Genomic DNA, 9,650 nt, shown 5'->3' with positions numbered 1-9,650 from the left:
AGGAAATACACGCAAGTGTTGATTCTTAAATAAAGTTATATGAAAGGCTTCGTGATCAGCTGAAATGGCCACTGAAGAAGAGAGTTCTGGAAGGAGGGGAACCAAAGCAAAGTTGGTCACAGTCAAGCAGATGGAGTGCGCCTCAGTGTCTCACTTGCCTCTCTGATGGAGCCAGGTGGAATGGCTGTTATTTTGGGGTGAAGAAAAGCAAAATAAGAGCTGGCCCCCAATAAGCTGATGGGAGGCTAAAGGAACGTGCTTCTAACCTAGTCTCTGCTGGGCTTCATGGCCATCATAATGGACAACCAGAGGGCAGTATTACAGCTACCGGTTCGGCAGATAAGGATATACGAGCCGTCTTGAGGTCACACTTGAACTGGCCCAGCTCAGTGGCTCACTCCTGAGCCGGAGCAGACCCAGTTCAGCTCAAGATTGAGCCGAACCCAACTGGCCAGTCCAGGGTTTTTGTTTGTTTGTTTTTTACAATAACAATGAGTGGACTTACCACCATTGTGGGGTTTCAGGGGTGCTGCCACGGCCAGGGGCAGTCTCTCTTCCCCTCTGGCCTCCCCCTTGTCTCAAATGGCCCATATTGGGCCATGTTCAGCCCATTCTGGGCCTCTCTGGGCTGGCAGTGGCTTTCCATCTAAACAAAAGCTTGATGATGCTTCTTCCCTGTGAGGTGTATCCTGGACCAAATAGGTAGAGGTTTCCGAATGGATATATTAGTAATATTTATATCCTTCCTTTCTGTAAATAATGACCAAGGTGGCCAGCAGCATATAATATTATTAGTATACATTCTAATATCATTAGAATACAAACATAAAATTTAAAATCAAAGAACATTTGAAAGTGAATAGCATTTTAAAAAAACCAGCAGCACATTTCTTTAAAACAAAACAAAACAAAACAGGGAATAGTTCTAAAATCGATGATATTATATGAATTAATTAGCCACTGGCATATTGAGGGTTTTGGCCCCATGGTGGAAAGCCATTAGTGAGGGGGCAAGATGAACCTTCTTACTTAGGAAGGGTGATTCATAAACTGGGTACAGCCACAATGAAGGCTCTCTCTTGTATTCCAGCAAATCACAACCCAGACAATGATGGAACATAAAAGAGAGCCTCTCCAGAAAATCTTAATACCAGGACAGATTCCTATGGAAGGAAGCAGTTGTTCAGTCTGTTTAAAGGTCAAGACCAGCACTTTGAATTAAGCTCAGAAAGAGACTAGCAGTCAGTGCAACTGTTATAATAAGGGAGTCACATGCTCCAAGTAACTAGCCCCAGACAACAGGCTGATTGCAGCTTTCTGGATCAGCTGCAGTTCCAAACACTTCTCAAAGGCAGCCCCACATAGAGTGCATTGTAATAATCTAGATGGGATGTAATTACTAGTCCTGTGAATGATTGGAAGGGGTGTGCACGAATCAAAATCTGCGATTCAATTTGAGGTAGAATCTAATCGCAGACCCTCATTCATCGAAAACAGCTGTCTTGGCCCGTTTGAGGCCTATTTTTCTGGGGAAATGGGCCTCCAAATGGCACTCCTTTCTGGGGATTGCTGGTCTACCAATTGAAATCAGTGAGTCCTGAGCAGAGGATCGGTCTACCCACTGATCCCAATTGGTAGACCAGATCGCCCCAGAAAACCAAAAGAGGTGGTCTACCAATTGGGATTAACGGGTAGACCAGACCTCAGCTCTGCCTCAGAGAGCTGGTCTACCTGCTGATCCCAATTGGTAAACCAGCTCTCCCCAGAAAGAAGCACCATTTTGAGGTATATTTCCCCAGCAAAATGGGCCTCAAATTGGTGCCCGAATTGCCTCAATCGATTTGGGTTGAATCAGGGGTGATTCTATTCTACCCCAGATCTGGCCACTGTTTTCAGTGATTCAATTCAGGGTAGAATCATCAAATCACCCTCCATTTGACCGAAATCAATTCAAAGGCAAAATGATTTCCACAAAAGAAAAGGAAAGGAAAGGAAAAAGTATAAGAAAAAGAAGCCAGATTATTATATCTCCAAAACTCCAGGGCTAGACATACTGTGCAATATTATGCAAGTGATGAAATATAATATTTGCACAGTACTATTGTTTTGCAAGAGTACTATTGTTAAAGTTCTAAAACTGCATAAAAAGAGTTGTACAACAGTGTAGCCATTATATATAATTTGTTCAAATGGAACAACCATCCTGTCTTTCACAAAATCTTTTAAAGTTGCCATCCCCTTTCCCTCCCATTTGCACATATCACCTAAAATAGCTCTATCATTGATCTGTTCATTATATTGACATGATGTATATGGAGAAGACCAGGTGACAACCTATATTTATATTTCCTCCTAATCTATTAAAACAATATTGTTTAAATAGATGGTTATACTGTACGGATGTGCAGCAATTGCGGTTTGAGCACTGATTCGCCATCATGGGGAGGGGAGCAGGGAGCAGGAGCTTTAAGAAAGTGGAGAGCAGGTCCTCGTGTGCTCTTTGCCGCCCCATGCATCTTCCTGATAGAGCGACGCTTGGACTAAGTATCACCACGTGGCTCCAGCAAGCACATGGTGGCCTCTGTGTATATGCAGGCACCATTTGTGTGGTCAACAGCACCATTCTGACCATGCAAATGGTGCCCGTGCATGCGCAGATGCCATGTGCAAGCTGGCCCCGTGCGAGGGTACTTGGGCCAAGCGCTGCCCCAGCAGGAAGTTGCATGGGGCAGTGTAGAGCAGATAAGGATCTGCTCTCCTCTTTCTTAAAGCCCCCCCCCCCGTGGAGTTGAACTGGTGCTCGAACTGTGGTTTCTGCACATCCCTAATGTACTGAAATAATATTAAGATCTTTTTAGTATCATACCAAAGAGCATTTTAAGGAGAGAGAGAGAGAGAGAGAGAGAGAGAGAGAGAGAGAGATAAAAACCGCCGTTCTTCCAGGGCTTACATAAGAAACTCAGTGCTATTCTAGATCTTTATGCATGTGATGGAACATAATATTTGCACAGTAGCACAAGAGTGCTGTTGTGCAAGTGCGAAAACTGCATAAAGAGAGTTGTTCAACAGTATGGCCATTATGTATAATGGTTGCACTTCCATGCAACCCTGGTTTCACAAATTGTAATAGGACCAGTGAAATTTCTCAGGTGGGGATGGGTGGTGTGAATTGGTTTCACACAGCCCTAGGTTGCCACTGGATTTTGCTTATAGTAAAATCGGAAGCCAATTTGATAACTTCTCTTCAGGAACCACATCTAAAAAACTTTGACAGAAGCCAAATCAATTTCAATAAGACTCTCACAATTTCTTGTGGGGTGTGTGTTTTTTTGCGTGTATGTTTTCTCACAGCTCTAGTAACTTATGTTACTGATGATGCATAATAAAGAGGAATAAATAAACATTTCCAGTAACACTTTGGACCATCAAGTTTTCCTTGGCAAAATAGCAATCAGATATGACTGCTCTTCTAGCTTGCATTCAGAATGCCATCAGCAAACTATTTTTAGATTGCTAGTGAGGTTACTCAGTGTCTGCATGACTCATCTGCTCCACATTGTTCAAAACAATATTTATTATTTATACTGCCAATACATATTCCATGAAATGGACAGTTCTCATTTCAATGGGTGCTTTTAAGGTTTATCGAGAAAAATAAAAGAATGCATCTTGGAAACTTATATGAGAAGAAGAAGTGGGGCCAAGTGAATGCCTCTCTTACTCTATTTTTCTGCATTTTATGCTTTCCTTTTGCTCCACCTCCAGGCATTTTGCCCTTCCATTTTCTGTTCCTGGAACTGTCTCCCACTCAACTTTGAGTCTCTCTCTAACCTGTAGAATCTTCCCCAGTGCTTAGTAATTGAAAACATGATCAAAAGTTGATACAGAATATTTTAAAATCTCTCCATTTTCCAGCTGCTGGATTACCTTCCTCAGCCTATTCTTGCTACTTGTTTACCAGTTCCAAACTTCTTCCTTCATCTTTGCCCTATCTATCTGCACAATTCGCCCAATCAGAATATTTGAGGAGATGTACATTTTAGTGAGCTTATGGGAAGATTGTCGGGAAGGTGTCAAGGCCTGCTCATGGATACATTCAGGGTGGAACTGTCAAGAAGTAGAGGATTGTGTGTCCAAAAAGAGCAAATCCTGATTGAGCACCATTAAAATTAATAGGATCTAAGTTAATCATACTACTACTTCTAATTATAATTATGGTCATCATCATTATTGACTGACATTCTCACAGTGTGATGCAGGTGGTTCTAAACCACTTGCACCACTGCAGGAATCCAAAACAAAACCCGTGGTATTGCAGAACAGCTTGTGAACTACTACTCAAAATTGCACAATCGCATTTCCAGATGCCATGGTCATTATTTTCAGCGGTTCTAGAATCACAGAAAAGGAGTGCAACCACTCACCCACCTACTGTTGTAGAATCCAAGGGGAAGAGTTGTGGTATGCAAGGACAAGGCAGTGGAGTGGAATCAGGAATATTAATAGTTTAATGAAATAGATATTATTTACAGAGAGGCAAGTGCAGAGTCCTTTTCTGTGCTCTTGCTGCTGGCTGTTTGTTAGCCCCGCCTCGACTCCAGGACTGGAATAGAAGTAACTAAAGCCCCATTAAAAAGCTGGCCTGGATCAAGGAATGAGTTAATCAAAAACACCACAACTGGCACAACTGCCATCTTGGTTGATTCTGCCATTATTGTAATTAGGCTGCTGAGCATGACAGTCTCTCCACTTGAATCAAGCAGCTTGCTAAGACGTAGCGGACAAGTCATGAATGATTTTGCAGCAATGGAGAAGCAGCGTTTGATGCTCTGCTTCTGGCACCAGCATATCTTGGGGCCTTGACTGTATCCCATACATCAGTTAAATAACATGAATCATAGCAACTTCAGTTACATTGGGGTGTGTGGAATTTGAGACCTATTCCAATGGGAAGGGCCTTTGCTCCTCGGTCTTGTAGGCTCACTATGTGTACACTCTCCTCCTTTTATAGAAGGATTTTCTTTTACAGGAAAATGGTCAACTGCCTTTATGCTGTCACCAAGCCCCTTAGTCAAGAGCTCTGTGCTTATCCTTTCCTTGAAGATGATTTCTGTCAACAAGGTGCTTCTTTGACATTTCCATGTGAAAGGAGAATGGTTATACCCTGAGCTATATGATGTACTCAACTGTGTAGGCTTAGAATGGAAAGGTCTGTCAAACCAAGCAGAGGGAAGAGTTGAAAGACTGTTGTTCATGGGGGGCGGGTATGTGAATTAAAGGTAGTTCATGTTATAAAATATTAAATAGTGATTTAATCTGCAGTGAGATATGTAAGTTAGCTTAATTAGAAGTACATATTATTATTTGACTTTAAAGCGCCCAGTGAAATATTAAAGCAATCTTGGAGGATATGTAATCAGCAAGGAATAAATAATATGTTAGAAAATGAGTCTGATGTTGTAATTGGTGTATGCAATTAAAATGAATTAATTTGAGTTGGGACATACGCATACAAATATGAAATAACACATTTTCAATATTAAAGTAATAATTATAGTGGCTCTGATGGTAAAGCTTTAAGAAAGAGCAAAATTGACTTTCTGCAGAAAACTTTATGTTCAATGTTGAAGGTGTTACCATGCAAAACCTTAAGCTGTGTCTCTGCCCAATGCCATCAAAGTAAGGTAGGGATGTGCGAACTGGCTTGAGGTCAAGCTGGTTTGCCATTGAACTGGGCCTGTTCAATGGCTCAAACAGGGCCCCATTTGGTTTGGTTAGGCTCGACTTCGAGCCGAACCCCCCAGGCTGGTTCGGGGGTTCTAAATATGAAAAACATTTTTTTAAACTCACCACCAGGTCCAGGTCTGGGTTGTTTGGCAGCCTCCACATGGTGGAGTCTCCAGGCATGCAAATGGCCATCGCACAAGCATGCTTTTCTTCAAAATGGCCACTGGAAGCTGGGAGAGGGCTGGAAAGGCCTGAAGAAGACCAAGAAGGGCCAGCAGGGGAGGGAGAACCTTCTGAGACCCCCTCGTGACTGCAGCAACACTTCCCAGAGTCCCTCAGATGACCTGGACCTGCAGTGACCTGTACTGCACTCTGCAGTGTATATATACACTGTGTGTATATATATATACACACACATACATACAGTACATATTCTTATTCATATTTAGAACCCTCTGAACCAGCTCGAATTTGAGCTGAGCTGGGGTTGTTCGGGGGTGTGCAAAACCAAACATGCCCGGTCCTGTTCGAGTCTGCTCTGGACTCAAACTCAACTGGGCCAACCGGTTTTGTGCACACCCCTGGAGTAAGGTATTGTCTAGAGAGCACATGTTTTGCATAGAGAGGGCTCCAGGTCCAATCCCAACTATCCTCAGTTAAAAGGATTTCAGGAATGGGAGCTTCATCCTCAGTATAGCTCCTGCCAGTCAGAATAGACAGTGGGGCCATTCACATGAATGGGTAGGTGGGGGAACAGGAGGGGCGGGAGGTTGCACGAATCTTACCTTCCTCCCAGATGATCCATTAAATGTTGCTGGGAGTGTGGACCACACTCCCAGATGATCCACTGCTGCACCAGGCAACACGGAGCTCCAGAGGTCGGGATGATGCGCCCCAGCCTCTGGGTATCCCACAATGCACCACACACAAAGTGCTTTGGGGGATTCCCCCAGGAGATGGGTGCTCTAGTGCTCATCTCTGTGTCTCCTCAGGCTGGATGCAGCCCGAGGAGACACATGATCCCAGAGCCAGGGTTAATGACGTGCCGGCACCATTAACCTGGGCTAAAAGGCAGGCTAGGCGGTACTGCCCCACCAAGATTGGGTCAAATCCCAGCAGTTCTCACATGCAGCCTAACCCACGCTGGACTTCCCCTGGGTTAGGCTGTGCATGAAAACAGCCTCAGTAAATGGGCTAGATCAGTGCTCTGACTCCATACAAAGAGCAGCTTTATATGGTTATAGAATAAACTATGTTCATGTGGAACCAAGTCTGGTCCATTCAAAGCTACAGGAATATTGCTAGCACTGTTAGTCCAGCACAGTTGCATGGGAGTTATTCATTTCAAAGGGTCTTGCACAATCCTCCTGATGGATTGTGCCCAGACATCAGGAAAAATGTACAGGTGTCTTCAAGTCAAGCTTTCTGCAGCTCTCACTTATGCTTCCATTCAATATCCACTTCTCTTTATTCTATGCAAGCATCTCAATAATTCAACTATTTTTAAAAATACTATTTCCACATATAAAGCAAAAATAGCTGGGAATGAAATGGCAATTCTGCAGTTAAAGTGCATATCTCAGCAGTCCATTGAAATCAGGTCAAACATTTCTGCATCTCTCCTCAAGGCACAGGCGTCCCAGCTTCTAAACTATGTTTCTCCAAAAGTTAGCTAGATAGCAAATACTTTCATTCTTAAAGAAAACAAGAACACGAAATGCATAAAATGTCATTTCTTCTACTGGTCATACTATATATACCTTTCCCCTAACTATATATTCTTGACAAATATCAGTAGATTCTTGCTCACACACAATAAAAGAGTTTATAATACAGAAATATTAATACATTCTTCTGTCATACTTCTAAACATACTTCTAAAGATGATTCAAGGAGGCTGGGTACATAGAATAAAAATAAGTAATCAACTGGGCAGTGAATGATGTGTATGTAGTGGGAAGAGGAAACCTTTCCTTGACTTATCCCCATAGTAATCTTAAAGAGAGATCATTGCTGCTCCAATTTCCTAAAGGTATGAATTAAGCCTGGGGTACATTGGCTTTCTCAAGGCCTTGCATACAGTCCATGGCTAAACTGACCTTCAGACACAAATTCCCATTCAGTCAGTGGGCCGCTCTCTTTCTTTCTCTACCCTGTATCTACCAAGGGAGCTGCTTCTCTTCATTATTATAAAAGTCCTTTATTCAGGCATGTTCATCATAAACATGTATTTTTATTATGACTGAAACATTATTCACGATTATGATTGCCACTTGGGAAAGGGCCCCAATATGTGGCTGGCTCTTTGGCTGCTTCAGAGGATCATGTTTATTGCTGAGCACAGGGGTGCAGCTAGGTAATTTAGGACCCTGGACCTACTGAGCTTATGCCCCCACCCTGCAAAATAAGCATCCTCTCTGTATATATACATTTCACCACAAACCCACAGGTCTGAGCCACCGCAACAGGTCTGTTGCGGTGGGGTGGTGGGGGTGAGGGGAGACTACACAAACCCCAAAGGATCGATACATCTTCTTGATCATTCACCACAAACCCCAAGATCTGGGCCAGGTGCATTTGCCAAAAAAACAAAAACAAAAGAGAAATAAAAGAAAAAGGGGGAGAGAGGGAGGGGGGAGGGAGGGAAGGAGATTACCAATCTCCAATGGATTAACACAGCTTCTTGACCATTCACAAGCTAACTGGGACACAGAACATGTCCCTTGCCCCACAATTCAAACAAAACCAACTTGGACATATAATGCATTTGTAAGGAATAAAATAAAATAAAATAAAATAAAACCACAACACATGCCCCTTGCATCACAATTTTCATGCAGACCTTTTGGATCTCAAACCAGCTTGAGCTTAGTGCATTTGTTTTTTTAAAAATAAATCTTGTTAGTTTATTCAGATCTAAGTTCCACTTTCACTAAGTGTGAAGTACTCTATGGCCGCATTAGCATGTAACATGAAACTGGAGGTAAACTGGGTAGAGGTTAGGCTCCATTACATCCAAATGCATGCAACTGCAGTTTCACGGCAAAAGCGACCTGCAGTTTGTCTTGCCAAACTCCAATTTGAATCTTCAGTTTGCAGTGAATTTAGCTGCTATTACTTGAGGATTTTTGGAGGCAGCATTAGGTCCGAACGCGGATGGTGCAATAACTACAGTTTCATTTGCTTTCTTGAGACATAATCATAGAAATGGTTGTGCAGACCCACCTGGGATTTTACCCACTCTATGCCAGTGGTGTTTCTCACTGGCTGCCTCTCTGAGCACTTGCTCTACCCTCTGTCTCTGATCCAAAAAAGCAGTTGCCTGGCAACTGAGACACATCCCATCCCAAGCTGGCCAGCCTGTCAAATGGCAAAATCACACAAGAGTGTCAGGCCATGGGGGACAGATGGCAGATGCCTCCCAGCCAGGTTGCTCTATACAAAGAAGCCACGGGGATGGGTACCCTGACAACAGCTCCCTGTCTTGGTGACTGCCATGAAGATGTCAAAGCATGCCCTCTGCCTGCCCATCCACATATTTGTCCATATTTGTTTTTGCCTGGATCGGTGATGGGTCGCTGGGAATCATGGCTCTCCTCTCCCATGATTCTCTGTGGCAGCAGATCTGCATAAATTGCAATGCTGGTCTGAATTGAACTAATGAATGTACAGTTTGATAGAAGACCGGATGTTTTGCCAAGCCTAAGGTCCTCTCCAGTAGATTGGTTCTCTCATAAGAGTGCTAGTCCACTGGTGGCAAGCCACCACAGGGACAGGAGTGTGGTTTGATCTCCACGGACTGCTTTGCTGCGGTAAGCCCGCACAAGAGCATCCTTGATCACAGTGACCAGGCCCCAGGATCCTTTGCCCTCCCTCATATATATATCCCCTACTAGGAAATCACCATGTTCCTTTCCCTTTCC

Source organism: Hemicordylus capensis, chromosome 6 (assembly GCF_027244095.1).
Source record: "Hemicordylus capensis ecotype Gifberg chromosome 6, rHemCap1.1.pri, whole genome shotgun sequence".
Classification (NCBI taxonomy): Eukaryota; Metazoa; Chordata; class Lepidosauria; order Squamata; family Cordylidae; genus Hemicordylus; species Hemicordylus capensis.
The sequence above is the reverse complement of the archived record's forward strand: the minus strand, read 5'-3'. Positions refer to the sequence as shown.